The sequence below is a fragment of the Nymphaea colorata genome, chromosome 12 (genome assembly GCF_008831285.2).
Source record: "Nymphaea colorata isolate Beijing-Zhang1983 chromosome 12, ASM883128v2, whole genome shotgun sequence".
In the NCBI taxonomy this organism is placed as follows: domain Eukaryota; kingdom Viridiplantae; phylum Streptophyta; class Magnoliopsida; order Nymphaeales; family Nymphaeaceae; genus Nymphaea; species Nymphaea colorata.
The window spans coordinates 11096436-11119317 of record NC_045149.1 but is presented as its reverse complement, the minus strand read 5'-3'; the positions used below and the strand labels follow the sequence as shown (position 1 = coordinate 11119317).

General features: G+C 39.0%; 1 pseudogene; it reads right to left on the bottom strand.

Moving 5' to 3' along the window:
- Window positions 1-2098: 2098 nt before the first annotated feature.
- Window positions 2099-20935, bottom strand: LOC116265254 (low affinity inorganic phosphate transporter 1-like; annotated as a pseudogene).
- Window positions 20936-22882: the final 1947 nt, after the last annotated feature.

Genomic DNA, 22882 nt, shown 5'->3' with positions numbered 1-22882 from the left:
GTATTGCAAACATGTTTAGTTGCAAACTAAGTACAAATTATATGTTGTTGCATGAAACAAATAAGCCTAGACAAAATAGTTGGAACCTCTGAAAGAATCTTTGCAATGAGAAATTAACTAAAAAAAAGAACCTTGGTTTGCTTTCGGCTGCGATAGAAACCTTGGTTTGCTAATGATGCTCTTGATTGAGGTGACACAAAAACTATAACAGACTTTTTCTTTGATTATAAAGGAGAAAGAAACTCTTGCAAGCACTGCTGTTGAAGCATCACAGTCTCAGCTGATGTTATACAACCATTGTAAGATAAAAAAGAAGTCAGACAACATAAATATCCAAGTAGTTAATGACATGCTGATCCAGAAACTAATATCTGTCACTCTGTCTCTCCATGAGAATTACACAATTAAGATTGTAACAAGTATCCTGATTCATATGATACCTTTGTTAGGTAACATAACTATAAAGAGAAACTAAACATGGAAAAACCAAAGGACTCAGAACAACTTGCAAGCTAAGAAATCATGTAGTGTGATTTTGACAGGTTCACTTTGAGACTGACTTTTCTGAGATAGCAAGTTCTGTTGGTCCTGCAAAATGAACAGATCCACCATGCAAATAAAATTAGCTCAAATCAACTATATTTAGATATCATGTTTAAGTGTCATACTTTAGCATGAAGTGTTGATCTTGATTGCATAGAATTTATCTATTGATCTTGATTACAGCCTAGTAATCTTCCACTATCTGTTTTCGCGACATGGTGAGTAAGCCACTTTCTGTGCCTCAAGCAAGAAAGTAGATTACATAGTATTGCCTGTTTTCCTCTAATCTTGCTCGAATACTATTGGTTCTGCCTCTAAGAGTCTGATGGTTGACCTTCTGCTAGGCTTTCCACTGAGCTCTTATAATTTCCCTTTTGCAATGGTAGGTGGCAACTAACATAGCCAACAAGTGACGTTCGCGAACATTGGCAGCATGGTAAGACTGCTGACAATAAAATAATTCAGGATTGATGTAAAATGTAATGGCAGTGTAGCAACCTAAAACCTCATTCTCTCATGCATGTTACGGGTTAACCTTCCATTAAGTTCCATTGCAAGTATATTCACGAGATTGGTGAATCCTTGGCAGGGAAAGAGACTTGAAAAGCCGGTCTCATTTTGGGACTGTTTTACTCATTTCTCATATAAGACACCAGAGAGGAGACTTCAAGAAACATAATGGCTAAACGCATAGAAATTTAATAGCAGATAGAGAGAGAGAGCTTCATTCCAATAAAACATCACCAACTAATCTCTTTTCTAACCACATGAAAATGGTTCAGAGACATGACAGATAGACAAATGCTCAAGGAAGAAACATAAGGAGAGGAGTAACCCACAAATCACAATCATCTATCTATATGATGAATGAAGCTTCAACGTTACAATCGTATCATATCTACCTGCAATGAGAGAGCTGCCAATGTTCTACCAGGGTCACTGGAAAGGCGTAACCCGATGCCGACGGTCCTCGACAACAAGGGGAGATCGGTTGAAGGCGGCGGTGCTCACCTGAAACCTTGAAGGATGATGCAGAGTAACAAACTTATGAGGGTTTCATTTGGGGAACAAAATTTTGATACGATAGAGAGAACAAAAGGGCAAAGAGGTACTCACTAGCTCATTGCGACGAGAGAGCTGCCGGTGTTCCACCAGGTTCACTGGAATGGCAGAACCCAACGCCGACAGTCCTGATCAACAAGGGGAGATCAAAGCGGCGGTGCCTTGCTTGAAACCATTTGAAATTGAAGGGTGAAGGGCTTTCTTACAAATAAAGGTTTCTACATTGGGGGGAAAACATTTTTGAAACAATTGAGAACAAAATGGCAAACCGAGACAAAGGATTCCGAAACCGATTTTTTAATTAAGAAACGAGTTGGGCGCTACACATCATTAATCGACCCGAGTAGAGCTTTAACAGTCTGAAATCAGAAAACTTGAACTTGACTCGATTATTTGAACGAGTTGACTCGTTAAGCAAATTACTCGGTTCAAACTTGTTTACGAACCGAGCTTTAATGAGTCGAGCTCGAGTAGCTTGACTCGTTGTTCACCCCTAGGGCTTTCTTTCTTGCAGAGGTTCACGGTTCATGAATGCGGCTGAGACAACGATGAAGACGATCCTGCCGATCAGGATGCCCAAAACTTAAATGCCCAAGATAGCGGCTATGAAGGTCTCTGTGGTCTTCTTGTTGGCATACTCGGACATGATGGTGGTGGAGAGTGGGTAGTCCCTACCGATGTTGAAGCTCATCCAAAATCGAAAGAAGCATAGACAGCCTTGGCGGACTTCCCAAAGGACAGGCCGATAAAGATGGAGCAAGCAAACCTAAGGATGAAGGTGATTCCGTACACCCTCTTACTCCACATCTTGTCGATCAGCCAGTCAAATAAGAGGTGACCTGCAAGAGTGCCAAAGAGGCAATGCCATTCACAGCGGCATTGACATTGGGGGAACCAATTTTGGGTGGTCTGGTTTTCTGCAATCTTCATAGTAAATGCATCCAAGGAGCTTTGTAACGATGAAAATGGAGAAAACGTCATAGGCATTGGTGTAGAAACCCATACCGGCGATGACGATGGCCGTGAAGTGGTACAACTGTGTCTTGGTCACATCCAGCGCTTTCAGCACCTGTAGCTACCCCATCACGTGATGTTAGCATACAATAGATAGAGAGAAAAGGAGAGGTTAGAGATAGGAAGGAGAGCTAGGTGTGTGTACGAAAGTTCCATGCACAACCTTATGATGCTGCCACGTGGTATCAGATATTTTAAATTAGGTTCCAATATTGTCATCAATTAAAGATAGAATTTATTGCGTTAACTTAAATGCCTTTTGGTGTACAAACACAATAAAAAGAAGAATTTATCGTCTTGACCTTAATGCCCTTTTAGTGTACGAATGCATAGAACATACGTTTTCCTATAATTCCCTCTGCCTTGTTATGCAAAACTCGAGCTGAAGACAAGTTGGTCATCCCCTTTTAGTGCATCGATGCACAAAACTAATTGTATTTTCATGTTTTATCCTTTGGCTTGTTATGTAAAACTCAGACTGAAGAAAATTTGGTGATCAAGCAGAAATCGTGAGAAGGTTGGAAAGAAAAAAAGAAAAGAACAGCTGTAGAGCTCGTGGGTGAGGAATGAGACAAAAAAAGCAAGGTAGAAGTGAATATATATGTTCCCCCAATCACAGTTGATCATTTCATTTTTTTGTGTGCATTTGATATTTTTACAATGCCAATGTATTTTGCAGGGTTCAATTTTTTTTTTGACGGATGGACACCTTGAAGAAATCAAATGAGTGCTTCCACTCTCTATGAAGCTCAATGCTACTTGCACACAAGAAGAAAACATACAGCCAATAGGTACGACACTATCCCACATATTATCACATAGGTGGTCAGTGATGAATCTATCTACGGTTCACACACTCACCACATACACTTTCTCCAATACGGTCGCAAACGCTATTATTATTTTGTCGTACACATATTATCGCTCATACTTATGCCACATTATCGCACAACTTATCTCAACTCTCACTCACTGCATTGCACTTTTCTGATGTGTGTGATCTTAACCATTGATTCTCATGCACTACAAATAGCTTGGTTGTATCCCTTTCATCATCCTTTGAAAGCAGCAGTAAACAATCTGATTCGGCAGTAGAAGAATGTGAATATGACGAAGAAAATCAGTGTTCATTGCCTACAACTTAATGCTTACAGGAAAACATGTTTCCCAATGATTGTCCCTATGAATTAATGAACGATAATATTGCATATGCATGTGTGGGAATTGGTGAAGTTCCTACAGTAGGAATGTGGTTCCATGATGAAACCGACACTTACATATTTTACAATGCTTAAGGTCTTTGGGGCAACTACAAATGCCATTGGGTATCAAGTGTAAGCTAAGCACAAGATTTCACCCCCAAACAAATGGGCAGTCTGAAAGGACCATCCAAACCTTGGAGGACATGACGTGCTTGTATTATAGACTAGAAAGGAACATAGTATAGATATGTGAAATTGGTAGAGTTTGCATATAACAATAGTTATCACTCTAACACTGGGATGACACCTTTTAAGGCATTATAGGCATTACAAATTGCAAACTTATTTGACCAATGATAAATAGATCGAAAACCCTTTGGTTTTGTAGCATTATACGAACCAAGTATAGTTGATAAAGAAGAAGTGATTGACAGCTCAGAGTTGATAGAAGAGTTATGCTAATATTTGGTGTAGAGGGTTGGCATTTGAGGTTGGTGATCATGTGTTTTTTAAAAGTTAATCTATTAAGGACGTTTTTCGAGTTAGTATTGAGGGAAAGTTGAACCCGAGGTATATTGCATATTAGAGAAAGTGAGAGATGCATGTAGATTGGTGCTACTATGAGAGTTGAGTCATGTTCACGACGTTTTTCAGGTCTTCATGCATCAAAAGTGTGTGCCAGATCCATCACATGTGATTGATTTTCAAAGTGTTCAGGTGCAAAATGATTTGATGATGGAAGCAAAACCCATCAAAATTGTGGATCAAAGAGAACAAGTACTTCGCACAAAGAGGATTTCTCCAATGAAGGAAGAATGACAACACCCTTGGTTGAAACAGTGCACAAGGAAACTCGAGGCTGTCACGCAAAAGAAGTACCAGCACTTGTTCTCACAATGAGGTATGTTCTAAATTTCGAGGACAAAATTTATTAAGGGAGTTAGGATACATGTGATATTTTTGTGCAGCAGGTGTGGTTGGGTCTGAAATAGGTTCCAGGCATGGCCCGAGACCTTTGTCGTCTTGAGAGGAGCTCGACGACTGAGGGCTCTATCACTCTTGGTGCTTTGGGGTATAGCAATGGAGAAAAAGAAACAGAGAAGGGAGAAGGAAGAAGTGAGCAAGAAGAAGGACAAAGGAGGAGGATGAGCCGTAGAAGAAGAAACAGAAGAGGTTGAGGAAGAGAATAGAGGAAAAAGGAGGCGTAAAAAATGGTAACAACGCTTTCTTTTCTCTCTCCCTCGTTCTCTCAATTTCTTTCCATTGCTTACCTAAACTCTCCCCCTCTCTCTGCACTTCTTGTCTCAATCTCCTGAGCTTTCTCTCCCTCACTATCTTCCTTTGTTTTCACTCTTCTGCTGTCATAGTTTCTCTATGCTCTCTTTTGTTTTTTCTATGGCTCTCTCTCACTCACCCACTCACTCTCCTACACTATCTCCTAAGGTCTCTCCCTTCTAGTCTTTGTTTATCCGAGCTCAACTAAGTTCATTCCTATTTCTTCGCCTCCCTCTCCTATCTTCTCTCTCTTTTCCACATGCTCCCTCCCTCTTTTTATTTTGTATGTACCCTCTCAAAACGCACAGTATTACTCTATTATCTGACATTACTCTCTCCCCCTCATGTCAGACTTCTCCCTCTCTTTCGTATGGTCACTCTCGTTCTCTTGCTGATCATGGTGGGTTGTTGTAGTTTGGGGAATATGATTTCCTAATTTTCCTAACAAATAGAGAAGTTGAGAGTGGTGGCAACTGACTGCCTTCCGGTTTTGGCAGTTGGCCAAGCATTCACTATAGCTGCTAGGGATGCCTATGTTAGCTGGGGTGTCATAGGAAGGGTGAGCACAGCTGAGAAAATCTAATTTTAATGAATATTTACCCCAAAAATGTAGATGATGATCTTTCCAGCATGTTGGACTTATATTTAAAATGTTTAGGGAGAACGGTATAGATTTTTATAATATCAAGGAGGTTTAGGACTATTTTAACAAGGCATTGATCCATGTTATCTTTTGTTGGATATTGCAATGCATGTGAGGAGAGAGTACTTAAGTTGACTTGCATGTTAAATTTACAATTTGATAGAAGACTGAATGTACAAGTTATTATAGTTGGTCATACAATAGGGCGCGAAAGAAATGCTATTTTCTAGCTGATTTGATTAGTTGTATGATCTTGCTTGTAGACTAGTATTGCATCATAATTGGATTGTTGATAGATAAGCTTAAGTGCATTGGTGATGCCTTAATAGATTGTTAGCCGTCTAGAATTCGGTGTCTAATTAATTGATATGAACTTAGTAATTTCTTAGGAAAGATTCATGCTTAGTGACCCCAGTTGTGCGCCCCATAGTTGATTGGGGCTAGCAAGTTGTAAGTGTAAACTGTGGTTAGTAATATGAGGTTATACTTGCGATCGACGAACTGGGGGTAAATCATGTTTGATGTAAAGTGGACGAAGGCTCTTATGAACGTGCACCGGTTAAGCAAAAGGGACCCCATGAAGTAAATAACATATATGTATAAATGTGTATATGTTGCTAGATGGCAACTCGTAACTGCTGATAACTTAGTGTGAACTGTCAAGTCAAAACTATACTTGAGATTTCCTTTCGAGCCTTGACTATAAGGTGAGTTGAGAAGTATAAAACTCATTGGCTGAATGGGAGACTTGGTGTTGAGATTGGTTTATTACGACCTTGTAAGTATGGAAACACTTAAAGGAAGGTCCTACTAGCAGATTCAACATCTCGACACTTTCTAGGATCGACAACATTTGACTTGATAGTCCTATTTCTTACCTTAATAGATTTTTTGAGCAAAATATATGAAAAACTTATTGTTTTGAGTTTCTTCATGTAGACTACGAGCATCAAGCATACCAGAGCGACATGATCTAGTGCTCAAGGTGATTTATGGTGTTTGTGGAAAGGTATGACGACATTCGAGGTAAATCCCTACCTGGTACTAAATATGAACTGTCTTTCGCATTTCCAAGAGCAAGTTATTAGGATCCCTGGCTAGCATATGCATGGTGGAATTATAGCTTCTGGGGACAACTTAGATGGAATATCGAGTCGAATACCTCTTCGAACCCAATTATGCATTAGTGAGCATTCTAGCTTGATATTTGCTGAAAATAGCAACAAGCCAACCATGGATCATGGCTACTCTCTGTGGTTGGGTGAAGTTTTTGTGTGGATTGACCATTATGAGATTTTATGTGCATTTCAATTGTGAAATAATGTGATTGAATCGACTGAATGCATAGAGGTACCCTTAGAGTGTGGTTCGGTTAGCAAAGAGTACTAACTGAATGTATGACATTTTTATAAAAGTGGTTTGGAGTCCGATTACACTCATGAAGTGAACCAACCTTGTGCTTTAGTCAACCACAAAGTGAATTTGTCCTTGTTGATAAATTGAGAAAGATTAATTGAATTGAGGGCAGTGGATTATGGCAATATGTTTGGGATACATTTCACCGTCACCGCTAGTCTTGCCTGTGCTCGATGCAAGCCCTGGATATCATTGTGTGATGTGCTTGGAGCATTGGACTCCCACCTTCCCAACATGTGTGTCCTAGTGAAAGACAAACAACTCTTCTTGGAATACTCTTCTTGAGCGGAACGTTGTACCTCTACATTGTGTACGGATCCTTAGTACTTCAAGCCACCGTAGAGGTAGTCTTCCAGCTTGAGGTCAGTTGTGGTGTGCACGCGCCTGTGTTTTGCACCAACAGGAGCTGTAAATTAAATAATCGAATGTGAATGAATCAAATATGAAAGAATTGAATGCCACTAATAAGGTGTATTCTTTGTGACAATTGGTTAGCTTCCTACATATTGTGGAATATGAAAGGGACTATAATGATTATTTAAGAGAATGCATGTCATCATATGAAAGTGATTATATTTTCTTTGTATGTTTGGGCTTAAATCAAAGCACTTATCCTAGAAGGTCAAGGATTTATTTGGTTTGTTGTCATAATATGAAGGGTCAAGCTTCCGTTTTCCTTGTTCAGGTTTTGGTGGACACGGGGTAGAAGGTTGATCAGAATGGCTCAACTCATAACCTACTGGAGACTTTTTGTACATAGTCGTGCTGGCACATCAAGTTTTTGATCTATTGATGTCTTGTTTTTGTTAGACATTAGTGTTTTGTCTTTGAACCATTTTTCTCATGGGGGCCATTTTAACTATGTAAAGTTGCTTTCACATGAACAGTTGTTGTGCATAAATAAATTATTTGACCCATTGTTGTTTTAAAATGTGCAGCTTTATTTTGATGTGCTGTGTCGTCACTCATTGGTGCATTGTGTTGAAAGAAAAAAAAATATGGTAAACAATCGGGGCTTTACATGAAGTTGCTCATTTTGCCTATTTAAGAAGATGCATGATACACAGCCATGGCAATAGCATCAAACCATGATTGCATCTAATTGCTATTATGCCCCAAAAGAACTTAAGGGTGCCCAAATACTGAATACAGAATTCCCATGCAAACTCATCTACTGGACATTGTATTTTTAAGGTGATCATTTAAACATAAAAATGTTATCAACACTGATTAGAACATAAGTTATTGTTCCATGATCCCTATTCATGAATGAAGATGAATTTGATTGAGATTCCTATAACTTTTGTTGGTGAGAGAAGTTTTGAAGTCTTTCAAACACACTTTTCAAAGCATGCTTTATTTATATATATCATGCAGCCTTTGAATCTTGCACACATACTGAGGACAAGCTTTATGTTCAAAGCTTCGAGGCTGGCTCATGTTCACAATTTCCTTGAGCACACCATGAAGAAAAGTGTTGTCACCATCTTATGGCTGAATGTTCCATCCTTTAGAAACTGGAAAGAATAGATCTTGCAATGGCAGACTTGATAATAGGACTGGAAGTCATTGAGTAGCTAATTCCCTCCTCTTGACTATGTGCTTTAGCAACAACAAGTCTAGCCTTGTACCACGCACAAATCCATCTGCAGTTTCTTTTTTTATTGTATACATCATTTTGAAGCTATGTTTTTAAACTTTCCATGGGTAGTTACAGCCCATGTTTGGTTCTTGTGACACGTAGAAATTTAGTCTTCCATAGCTTTGACCCGCTTGGGAACAAGATTGTCCTCCTAATATGAATTAGGTTCAACATCCTCACGACAATTATCATGTAAAACTCTAGAAACCTCATGCCTTCCATGGATCTAGTTATTATTGGATCTGTGCTGGATGTGCTCTGGTCATGCTCTTGACGAACAGGAAGCTCAACAACAGGTTGGATCCCAAAGGATGGCAATTCATGGTCATGGTTTGATATGTCTCCACGTGACTATCATGACTAGCATCCATATGAGGAGGTGATGATGGTGCTAACATAGAGATATTCATAGGATCTGGCTCCTCGTCTATAAGAGTTTGGTCACCCAGTCAGCCACTGATCTCCTCCTCAAGCTCTTACCAAAGAGGATTGGGAAGAAAACAAATGGTATGGGAAGGTGACAAGTGATCACATAGTGTGGAGGCAGTAGTAGTTGGATAGGATTGGAGACACACTACAAAAATCGATTGGATCTAGGAACAGGTCCCTAGCACCAGTTTGGGGAACCGGTCTGAAATATGTCTGCAAGGTTAATGACTTATCTCCTTAATTTGTCGTTTCATCCCAAATATCTAGCCTCTCAATGACACTCTCTCCCCTTACTCTTGCTCCATCCATTCTTCGGTCTCAGTTGATTTCTGCAACTTTCTCTCTCTCTCTCTCTCTCTCTCTCTATATATATATATATATATAGGGCTGAACACGAACCGAGTCGAGCCCGAGCTCGGCTCGACTCTTGTTTTGGTCAGCTCGAGCTCGGCTCGAACTCGAGTCGAGCTTTACAATGGTAGCTCGAGCTTGACTCGATTGATTATGTTCAAGCTCGAGATTGACTCGACCGACTCGTTTAACTCGATTATTTGCTTGTTCCAGATACTTCTACTGTGGAAGGGAGAACGGCAATAGTTTCAGATGCTTCTGCTGTGAAAGTGGAAGGAGGAAGAAGATGGATGCTTCTGTTGTGCAAGTGAAAGGGGGGAAGAAGATGGCAGTAGCAGATGCTACTGTGGAAGGGGGAAGAAGAGGCTAGTAGCAGAATGAAAGGGGGAAGAAAACGGCAGTAGCAGAGGCTAGTAGCAGAATGAAAGGGGGAAGAAAACGGCAGTAGCAGATGCTACTGTGGAAGGGGGAAGAAGAGGCCAGTAGGAGAAGGTAGTTCTGCAAAGGAGAAGAACAATCATAAGTTACAAAAATTTAAAAGAATAAAAAGAACGATTGAAAGCCTCAAAACCTAAAATCGGTATCAATTTCCAAAACACCTGCTCTAGCAATTGAGCAAGAACAGACCCTCGAGCGAGGGTATGAGAGAGCAGACCTTTGGTCGAGCGAAGGTTTGAGAGAATATGAGAGAGAGAGAGAGAGAGCACTAAAGGACCCATCTCTCGCTTGAGGGAGAGAGGGTTTCAGAAACCATGTTTTCACTGATTTAGAGAGAGAGAGAGAGAGAGAGAGAGAGAGAGAGAGAGAGAGAGAGAGAGAAAAGAGTACCATTGTTGGTTGCCATCAACCGTTCCACCAATCGCCGGATGTCGGTGCTAATCGAAGGAGGACGGGGCCGAGGTTGGCAATGGTGGCCAGAGGGATGGATCGGACGGTGGAGGGCCTGCAGTGATGGCTGGGAGTAGGGTTAGGGTTTGGGATGGGAAGAAGATGTTTGACTCAGGCGACCATCTTTGGGTGGGAGAAGAGGAGGAGGAAGAAGAAGTAGCAACCGTCTCTAGGTGGGAGAAGAGGAGGAGGAAGAAAAAGTGATGACCGTCTGTGGGTGGGAGAAGAGGAGGAGGAAGCAGAAATAGAAGAACACGGTAGATAGAGAGAGGGTGTACCAAGGGCAGCGGCAGAGGCACAGCCTCGAGGTCGAGCATGAGAGAGAAAAAAAGACGAAAAAATGAAGATGAATCAATGACGAAACACATAAATATCCAACCTATCGAGCCGAGTTGGGTTAAGCGAGCTTCTTTAAACGAACTCGAGCTTGGCTCGATAAAATGAACGAGCCGAACAATCAACTCGAACTGGGCTCGTTGAGTAGAAAAGCTGGCTCGAACTTGCATTTGAGCCGAGCTTTAACGAGCCGAGTTCGAGTTACTCGGCTCGTTGTTCACCCCTGTTATAACAAAGGAATATCTTCAAGCACTCTTCTAATTTATAAAGTTAAATAACAAATGAAGATGCAATCTGTATTCTATACATATAACTGGTTCCTTTGCAGCTTCTTCTAATTTACCTTCCAACCAATTTCTCTATTGAGTTTGCCTCTCTATCTCCTTCTCTAGATCATGCACTCTAGATTCTGCAATAATAGCTGCTCTTCTCAAAACTTCGGCTATGTCAACTTTCAAGCCAATGCATTTCTCTTTCCGTGTGAAGCTATTCTTCTCACCCAAGATACCCAAGAGCTAATCCCATGGTCAGCACTTTAGATTAGATTCAGATGGCAGCAATTTAGCCACATCAGACACATATTTGTAGCATATCTATCGACTGGTTATGACATGCAGCTTCTCTATCGGTGCATGATACTACTCACACTATGCTTTTGAGCCTTCAAGCTTCATTATTTAACAAGTGGAACATGTTTGATGAAGAGATATGCTTCACATCCTTCAGTAATGCATGTTCAAACAATATATGTGCATATCATTGGAAACTTAATTATATCAAAATTATAAGAAGGAAGAAAACCACATGACAAGAAAGATAAAATGCAAATACATGGTTGTAAAAATGAGATACTCATTAGAACAGCCAAGGATTGGAAGACAAAGGAAATTTCACTACTAAGTACTCACCTGTAATTTTTGGAGTTGTCTTAAGTTATTTATATTTCCTCATGTGTGCTAGTAAGTTCTGGTAGTCAGGTTGATGCTAAATCATGCTCAAGGCATCCAAGTTTCAGTTATCATACCAAACATAGAAGGTGCTGACCACCAAACAACTATTGACATGCAATTCTGTACAAAGAACTCCTTAGCAGTAGATTCCATCTCAAGCAAATACCTTGCTTTGTCCTTGATCATTTTATGCAACCATAGTGTGTTCTTGCATCATTTCATACTTTCCTATATTAAAGTCTTCTTTTTAGTTCACTTACTATATTTTTGTTCAGTTTATATCTGTCTATGGAAGAAGGGGCACTAGTATCCCTTTCTGGGAAAATGTGTGTCATTTCAACATGTCGTGTATAGACATAGTGGATGCAGAAGATGGATGGCTGTCTCCAATCATGGTCATTGTGAACAGCAGAGATTTGACTGACTTAGTGGTCCTTCAAGTAAGTCACCAACTTTTATCCATAAGTTTCTTCATAAAGAGCAACAGCACATCACTTGTGCCCCATTTTGAGATAATATTTTGTTAGGAAAACAATTATCTAAAATTGAAGGGGAGTTTAGAGTTGCAGTTTGACTTACTGGTGAAGCCACTTACAAGCTTAGGGTCAGTATGAACTGAACATTAATGAGAGTTATGTCAAATGTAGAAACTGTAATGTCGTGCTGATGTGGTCGCCGATATGGTTTATCACTTGTATAGATTTAGGTCTTAGATAGAGTGGAAAATCCCAATATAGTTATGGTTGTAATGTTACCCAGCTGTGGTTAAATGTTCAAAAACATTAGGCCACGACAGATCTATTTCTACTCTATTAATGATCCAGATGCAAGGCCTTAGAAATTAGATCCGGTGAAATTTGGCAATGAATGTGCTGTCAGATATAGAAATTTTAATTTATTTCTGCTTAATGAAATTTATTTCTATTTAATGACAGCTGTGCATAATCATATATGCCAAAAGGAATCTGTATATATCTATCGGGATATGTGAAATTGCATGATAAACTTGAGGCACATTTAAAAAATCTGAGCCAAAATCATTATTTAGAGATATATTCACAAGAATAGAGGGACAAGAATATATATGTATGTATGTATATGTATATGCTGGCATAATGGATGAACAATATCTTTTGTTTATATTTTGGGAAGCTTATTGTGGACAAGGTAGCAGTTGAGGCAAAGCAGTGGGTTAGTCAACAAAATGAGTTCACTATAATGTTGTTTTTGAGCACATTTAGATTTTAGCCATCAAAAGTTTTGACGGGTGTTGCAATTAGTTATGTGTAAAAATTAGCAGCGTTATGAGCATTTGTCTTATGGAACAAATTGTGGGAATTTGAAAGAGTTCCAGACTTATTATATTCTGCAAAAGTATTCTTTTTTACTGATGTTACATCAACACTTTTGACCACTGGTAGTGCCTTGACATCAATTTAGCTAACCAGTGTCCCCTCTGTCTCACCGTGGCTGAGTCTCGGGTCCACCTTTTTACCTCTTACCCTTTTTTCTTTAGTGTTCTTGCCTCTTCCTGGCCTTCTCTTGTTAGTAGTCTTACAGATCAATCCTCCATTCGTCTTTTTTTCTCTATTGTCCTTCTCCCTGCCTGACGGTTTTTTGGTGTCGTGTCTGGAGGTTGTGACTCATTTTAGCTTGGTGGCACATTTGGGAAGAGCACAACAACAAGGTCTTCAGGGGCACCTTCTCTTCGTCGGAGTCTGTGGCAAGTCTTGTGCAGGGGATGTACATTTTTCCATTCGGCTACAACTTCGTCCTTCTTATGCAGCTCGGTGAATGTGCAGCTCCGTCTCCTCATTCTCTTTCCACCACTCTTATTTTGTTTTACTGTATATTTTATTGTATATTTCATCTTTTTGCTTATGTTTTTTGTGTTTGTTATTGTAACTGGGGAACTTCTTGTCCCCAAATTTTGGTATTGATTCCCATTTTATCGTCTCTCTCTCTCTCTCTCTCTCTCTCTATATATATATATATATATATATATATATATATATATATATATATATATATATATATATATATATATATGTATGTATGTATGTATGTATGTATGTATATGTATATCTTGGCATATTGGATGACCAATATCTTTTGTTTATATTTTGGGAAGCTTATTGTGGACAAGGTAGTAGTTGAGGCAAAGCGCTGGGTTAGGCAACAAAATGAGTTCACTATAATGTTGTTTTTGAGCACATTTAGATTTTAGCCATCAAAAGTTTTGATAGGTGTTGCAATTAGTTATGTGTGAAAATTAGCAGCATTATGAGCATTTGTCTGATGGAACAAATTGTGGGAATTTGAAGGAGTTCCAGTCTTACTATATTCTGCAAAAATATTCTTTTTGACTGATGTCGATTAGAAGCAAAACAGGTATTTTTGTATTTGATTGCTTGTTATAATTAGAAATATAATCGAGATGGTATCATACATACCATCGCACAAACCTTACGAAATTGTTGAAAAAAAAGATTGTCTGCCGGATGCACGCCAATGAAGTGTACATTCCCTCGCAAGCAATCAAACATGAAATAAAAGATTGTCTGCCAGATAACAATAAATAAGCAAGAAAGGATCATACATACCGTCACAAAAACCTTACAAATTTGGTGAAAAAAGAAAAGATTGTCTGCCAGATACACGCCAATGAAGAGTGGTCATGAATCTGATCATGTTTTTTGTTGCACGCCCTCAAGTTATGAGACGGAAGAACTCCAATTGCACAGATGGTCGATCAAATGGTTGCAAGGCTTACACCTTAAGGTTTCAATCAAACATGTGATTTAAAAAAGGAGAAGGGCGATGGTATGCTCAATAGAAAATGATGTTGAATGATCATGAATCCGATCCTGTCTTTTGGTGTATTTTCTCAGGGGATGCACTAAACTACTTACATAAGAGCAAACAGTCTTCCTAAGCCTGATTTCTATTCAATAGTGACCTGCAATGCAGCCGTTCAACTGGACGTCATCCTCACTGTGAGAATGTGAACCAAACCAGTTAACGGCTCTCCATTAATGTAATATCCAACTCAAACTATGTACATGAAGACCAAGCATATGGTCTTACTTGTTGATCATGAACTGGAAAGTATAAAACAAAGTAACCAATCAATGATCGAATATAGCATCACACAACACTAACCTTATGGTTATCATGTTGGAAAAGTGCAAAAGCCAATTGTATGCTCGATAGATGCCGATAAAGATCAATTCTGAGTCTCATCATGTTTTTTGATGCATGCTCCTCAAGCTATGATATGGAAGAACTCTAATTGTGTTGATGAAGATCGGTCAAATGGCCATAGGGATTATGTTAAGGTGTTGGTTAAACATGTGGTTTGGACAAGGTGAAAGGTGATTGTATGCTCAATCACAGAGGATATTGGGAAATTCTTAGTCTAATCTTGTTTTTCGATGTTTTACCTTTGGGAACATTGGCCCGAAACTCAACTGGTTAACTGGAGATCATCTTCGCTGTTAGGGTGTAAACCAAACCAGTCAATGGCTCTTCGTGGATGTAATAACCAACTCAAACTTTGTACACAAAACTTGAGTAGATGGTCATACTTGTGATCATGAACTCGAAAGTATGAAAGAAAAGCAACTGATAAATGAACATACATAGCCTTGCACAATACGTACCTTACAGTATGCTCAATACACTGATAACACCTTTCATCCAACTGAAAATGTTGTTACACAATAACGATGGCAGAGTATGCATTGTGCCTTTAGAGTACGGGCAAGAAGATTAGACGTGATCTAACAGTGGCTGTTGTAGCATGTTTTTTTGTATGGTTTTAAAAAGGATGCCTGCATCGGGATTTAGAACAATGTGACTCATGTAAGAAACATTATAGTAGTCTCTTGTCCCCATTTGAAGTGTGGGACTAGAAGAATGCAAATGAGGAAAAAAGAGTCATGGACAGGCATGTGCATATAACTAACTTCAAGAGGAGGAAGGCAATTGTGACCATAGATGCCCCCACAGCCAGAACACAAAGGAAAGTCACACAACCAATCGAACTGGACAAAGGAAGGAATAAACCAACATAATGTGCAAGAAGGATAGAAGCAGTGTTTCTCAAGTAGAAGGGGTAAAACAGAGAAATGAACACCCATAGAGGGAAGAAGAAGGCACAATGGAGTGTGCCCAATGTGTAGAGGCATCAATAGTGTTTATTCTGTACCTTGATGTTGAGCTGGTTGAATCCTTTAAAAGGATTTCCAGCATAAACAAGAGATCAGTGACGAGGTACTTATTTTCACACCATATTTAACAGTGACCATTATATCCAAGGTGCCTGCTAGGTATGTTCTTATGTAGGTTCTTGATGAGTTCATGAACATTTTTGAAGATTCTCGGAGAGATCGCACTAGAATAATAATGCCATCTCTGATCAAGGTAGATTTCATAAAACATTTCTCTTGTTGTTACAATATTTGTTTGAAGTGTTAATTACACAAACTAGAACAGTCTTTGATTAGGACAACACTGTGCAATGAATTTCTACTTGTCCAGGTTATGTGAGTGTTGTCAATTGTAAAATGGTATGTCTCTAAACTACTTTTGATTTTCTGCACTTTTGTTTTCATTAATTGTTTTTTTCCTGCATGTCCATCCAGCTCATTATGCCTTATGTGTGGTCTGAACCCAAATATTGGGTGCTATATATCATCAACAGGAAGAAACATCCATATATGTACAATTTGCTTACCCATATTGACCCTGAGCAACAAACATACAATGCGTGCGTAATGGTATCCATATTAATGGTTATAACATTGAGCAGTCTACATTTCATGTTCAAATACATGTTTGATAGTATGCTTTCATCATGTTTGATAGTATGATTTCATGAAAAAATGGATAGCTCAACCTATCATCGATTACATTATGTTTCCGATCGAATGTCCATATCAAAACAACTATTATGATTGTGGTGTGGTTGTGATGAACTTCATGGAAGATTTACACAAATGGCATAAGCCAAGGTTTACATAGGAAGATGTCACGAGCTATCTCCAATGGGACTACTATCATTTGTCGATTGAATAACAAAAGCGAAAAGTGTGTGGTACTTATGTAGATTCTTCCTCCAAGAAGAATCCACCATTATGTTGACCATGTATGGATTGTTGTATTATTTCAAATAGAATACATATTCATTTTCGCCAAGACTATTACACAAACAATCTTCCTCAATGCCAAACAGACAATATCATATGCAATATCGGTCTCACAAACACTTGCAATCCTTGCAGTTTCCAGCACTATCGGGCTCATTATCGGACCATCTACTATATGAAGTTAAATCCTTGCAGTTGTCCTCAATATCCAACAGAAATATCATGCAGACATTCAAACGTAGGAACTTGGACTCTTACTCATATATGGGAATGCATCCATCAAACCGATGAGATGGCTATAATATGCAATATCTCATTCACAATCGTACAAGTTTGGTAGTATTTGTATCACATTCCTAGATATTCTCACAGTTATTAATATCACAGGCATATTGTCTCATGGCATACGATGTAGTCACATTGGACTGGAAGATCAGTTTTAAAGCGTTAGTTATTGAAAAGAAGCCAAAAGGGCTGGCATCATTTGGACAGGGCTACACCATCGCTCTCCCTATCATAACGTCTTGTACATTGTCGCACTCACCAAGCCCTGGATCTAAGAGACAAAGACCTTCCTCGTATGTGTGTTTCCTTTTATTATGTGTGTTTCATTGAATGAACTATGTGCAAATAACACTGAAAACTAGAAAATCATACACAGTTAGATAATTCTTCTAAGAAAAGCTTGGCTTTATTACCAGAACAAAAATGATGACTGTTCAATGAAGAAACATGACCATGGTTCTTGTTTTCCATAGATTCTTATTGGAGATGATACAAAATCACACAACTCTATGATAGTCAAACATTTCTCATGTTATGATATGCTTGCATAAAGAATAAAAGTAAATATCAAAGCTTTTGATGAGGTCAATAAAACTGCAGCTTAGATATAACTTGTGCATTAGGTGGGATGTTATCAATATTTCAACCCTATGATTTTACACTTTTACATAATTCGGCAGTTTGGTTGGTTGTTCCTGTGATCACTTAGTTGTTTCTTCTTCTTTCTTCTGCCAGTATTCTCCAATACACTTTTAGTCACATATTGATTGATATCATATCCTAGCTTTTTCTTTAAACCTTTTGATGTATGTATCACTCCATGATAGTTGACAACATGGACCCCTAACTTGTTGAATATGATATTTACACTCAAATCATTCATCATGTTCTCCAAGTAGACAATTTTGAGAGTCGTGGTTCACTTCCACAAACTTAGGTGTTTGCTTGATCTTGTATCCAAGTAATCTAACATGGGTTTTACTTCTCCATTCTGATCTCCTTTTCTTTAAGTGGTTTCTATAATCTATGGGTGTGAATGAAACATTCTCCTGACAACCATATACTTTGATGAAATAAATATAAATTTTCCTAGGTAGAATGTCAGCACTGTCAACTAGTTCACCATTGGTTGCACCTTGTGATACAACCTCAACATAAGACTAAGGAGGTGCCAAGGGATGATTGTGGTTATCTGTGAATGTGTGGACATAGTATTTTTTTATTGGGAAGCCTTCCCAACACAAATTTGACTACACAATCACATCTTGTATTAATCCCTACTTTTTTTACACTTTCATTAGGTTTCTTACGACATTGCTTCAAACAAACAAATGACTTTCTCACAATGATGTCATGTGCATTTTCATCACTTATTCACTTTTTAACTCTAAATCCATGTCCCAAAGTATAAAAATTATAAAATATGTAAGTGTTTGCATCCCCAAAATTTCTTTTGGTTTTGAAGTGCTCCAAAAAAATGAGTTTTTGTTTGAAAATGAGAGAGTAAGGGACTCGCCCGTCAGTACGAGGATCGACCATTCCTAGTGCCTTTACCAGGGGTAATCGATCCAAGGGCTATGATTATCCTTGATGCATTTCATTTTGGCTTAAATATCTTTTTTATTTTAAATGCAGTGTTGTGTTTGAGAAAATGTTGAAGATTTGATGTTTCAAACTTTTGAAAAAGTTTTTGAAGAAACACTTGAGAAGAATCTAAAACATTTTGATTTGAGAAAAACTTGAATTGAGAAATCTTTACAAATATTGTTTGGAAACATTTGAAAATCATCTTTTGGAAAATACTTTGGTGTTATCTTAAGACTTTAAGTAGGTTTGAGGTTTTACTCTAATTCGGTTGCCACCAAATTAGAGCTCTATCTCATTTTGCTTAAGTTCTTTTGGAGAGGTGCTTGTAATTATAAGTGATGTTAAGTGAGTATGAATGCATTAATCCTATATGATTAGAAGGGAATAATTCATTCCTACCATAACATTCATCTAAAAGCATTTCTACCATCACATACATCCAAGTTTCTCATTTTTGTTTATGAGATTGTCATAAATATTATTACAAAAAAAAAAGTTTTGTAAAATTGAATGGAGTTGTAGACCATCAAGCATGAATCCAACGTTGGGTCATTACTTGAGTTTTGGTCTTGATGAAGTCGGTAAATAAAAAGAACTTGAAAGAGAAATATGTTTAAAAGAATGGAAAAAATAAAGGCTTAATCACAAGAAGAATATGGAGAAAGAGAAAGAGAAACAGATTTTGAATATCACTAAATGAAAGATTTTAAAAGAGGGGGAGATACATATTTTTGTATGTATGTATGTATGTATAAGCTTTTAAAAATAAAGTCTTAATTTAAATAGAGAGGAAAAGAAAACTCTTAAAAGAAGGAGAAAAAGAAAGAAAGATAGAGAAAGATACACATATACGTGTACATACTATTACATATACACATATATGAAAGTTCAAAAGGAAAAGGATATTGATTTGAAGAGAAAGGGAGATTTTTGAGAGAGAGAGAGAGAATAGAACACGTATATAAACACATTCTTGTGTATATGAAAATTTGTAAAATAAAATGTGGAAACGTAGAAAGAGAAAGATGAAGAAAATCATCATGTGTACATATACGTATATAACATGTATATACATATGTGTCTTCATAAGATTAAAAAACAAGAAATAACTTAAAATGTCTGACTTCAAGTTTTATGTAGGCCGGAAGGGAGCTTGGGCTCAAGTAAAAGCCTAAGCTAAGTCTGCAATGTTGCATTAAAGAAGGTTCATTCAAAAATATTTTGGAAACCATGATTTCAAATATTTTTATATATTAACATAATATATTAATATCTTGTTTGTTACAAGGGAATATTTTCCAGCATTGGGTATAGAAGAAAATCAAACTACATGATAAGGAGCTCATTAAGGTTCCTAATTGGGTGATTAAAAGGGAAACTAAACACAATAATGACATGAGGATGCATATTAGCATGTACATCTTCGTGAAGGTTTTCTCGGGTTGAACAAATCTCAACGTCAAAAATTAACATAAGAATAAAGATAAAATCCCAAACTGCACTATCATTTTTGCCGTGCATTCACATATAAATAGGAAAAATTAAGCAATTATGCATGAACAATATCTCAAAAAGAAACAACATTCAAGCAAAAAAGAGAACATGTTTCAATCATAAAATGAAATATCATCTCATTTTCTAATGCTCCTGGTACACTCAAGAATAACTTCCTGACTCCAAAAGAGAGATTTGAAAGCTATATCATATGGTCGTGGGGAGATGAAGAAGAGAGAAAATAAGGAAAAGAAATAGAATGAGATATTGGTCCCGTACCTCTAATGATAATGATTTAAAAGATGAATTCTTACTTCGAAAGATCTTAGAGCGGTTGCCGGTGACTAGGGATATTTCCGACAATGCAGTGCCTTGAGAAGTAGCAGGGTACCTTGTAAGTTCAGCTCCTCAGACATAGGCTAATACAGAGGATTAGTCAGCCGGAAGTTGCTGGTATGTCTCAGCCGAAGAGGGCTAGGTAGCAAGCTCCTCCCTAGGACCGGTCTGCTTGTTGTCATGCCTGTTGATGCTGAGAGACAAGTGCAGCTTCCAGATGCCGCTGCTTCCTCCTCTGAGGTCGGATTGGGGTACGCCGTGGCTTGCGAAGATTGGATGGCAAAGCGCTGATAAAATGGCCGCGGAACAGCCTCGGCAGTCGCAGAAGCCATGGTCTGAGATATCCAGTGGACAGGTTCTGTTCTCAGCCTCGTTGCTCCTAGTTCACAGCTCAGATCTGGGCATGCTATGGATGGTTGGAAAGGTGGATAGGTCAAGCACACTGTGGACCCAACGAGAGAGAGAAACCACAGCGGAATGGGTGGCAGAGGCCACGGAACATGAACTGTTCTAGTGGTTGTCGTAGGTCCTGTGCTCTAGGTTGAAGGACAGGGGCAGCTTCACACCTCTACAGATTTTTTATCCTTGCTCAGATTTATGTGTTCTATGACTTCTTGTGAGATCAGATCCCCAGTAGTATGACATCTTGCCAGCACTCACAAAATAGGCAGCAGCCGAAAAACTTGCTATTTCGGCAACTCCAGCCTCTTCTCCGATCGAGCTCCAGTGAGTTGGAACCGTCATACTTCAGTGATATAGTGCAATTTCATAGTGATTAGTAACTAGAGGTGATAGTGCCACCCTTTCCTCCCTCGTGCGAACAGGGGAGGGTTACTGCAGGGATTAGACTAGCGGCGAGAGTTCTGTTGATTATGGGCGGCTGGAGTCACGGCACCGGTCGAGCTTGGGCTCATCAGAACCGCAAGAGGCAGAGGATCTGGTCTGAGCTTTGGGAGGGCAAAAGACCATCGGAGAAATCAGCGGTGGATGTTTAAACAGATCTGCCAGAGAGTCTCCTCTCCAGGAAACAGGGTGTTGTTTCCAAATGAGGAATGGAGTTGATTTGTACTCAAATTGACCATGGATTGCTCTGATGATCCTTAGTTTTTTCAAGATAGGTCTAAAGCCCCCTGATTTACAGTCGATAATGAGTTCTATAGAAGAAGAAAGACCTGGTTCGCATGCTGCTACCCACGCCCTCTATCGGACATCTCCAAAGCTACTTTGCTGCTGCACGCCTAAAGCTTGTGCTGCCTTGTTGAAAGACGAACCATCGGGGGACAGGACCTATTGTACGCCATCTCCTGTCACTGCTAGCTTGTCATGCATTCAACCACTGGCTGCATCCCACCTTCTGCACTGCCATCAGAACCTCACCCCTTACAGCGATGGTGCAGTGAGGAAGCACGCCCGACAACTCCCTGCAATGTTTGGTACCTTCTGCCAGAATCGGTCGCCTGCAAAGAGCTGCACGCCTGCAGCTCGACCGCTTGCCACGATGCCATCGTGCTCGAGCCATGCAATGCTGGAACTTAGCTTGTTGGCAGACGTCGCTGGGCAGGACGAGGGTAGCAGCTTGTCGGTGGTCGGCGGCTGCCCTCCCTCCTGTGCGTGGGACAGAAACGGTCATCTTGCCCAAGTCTCTCAAAAAAAAGAACCAGGTGATATAATATTAATAAGTTGGGTCTGGGTTTTAAAAGACTTCGAAATCGTTTTAAATACGATTTGGGTTCAATCGGTTGTCGACTCGTTCTAGCGCAGACTTAGGCTTAGAGACAGGTTTTGGTGTGAGAATAAGAACTTAAAACAAAATGAAGGTCAGTGCATGCGAGGCGTTCATAAATTCAAATTTTGTCATTTTGAACTCGATTTCGAATTTTGGGTTGAACTCGATTTCGAATTTTGGGTTTGAAATGCTTGACTTTGATCTGAACTTGGGTTTCAGATCTAATTTGAATCCGAGAATTGAATTTTGGATTTAAATCAGATCTAAAGTTGAGTTTTGTGTTTGGGTAAAAGAACATAGTCTTTTTGAAAAAATTTGAAGTGATTATAGTAAGCATCGTACTCATCGTCAAACACCATTCCTACCATAGTAACACAGGTCCGGACACCTTCATCTTTTCCGGCACTTACATATGTAGTATTTATTTTTCATCAGGAAAAAATAGCTGGGCAATACGTTTTCCTATGGGCAATTGACTGCAGGTACCAAACACTTGTTCTCTTCGACGCATTTAAATTCTTCTGCTACCGAATCAGATTGCTCGATGCTGCTT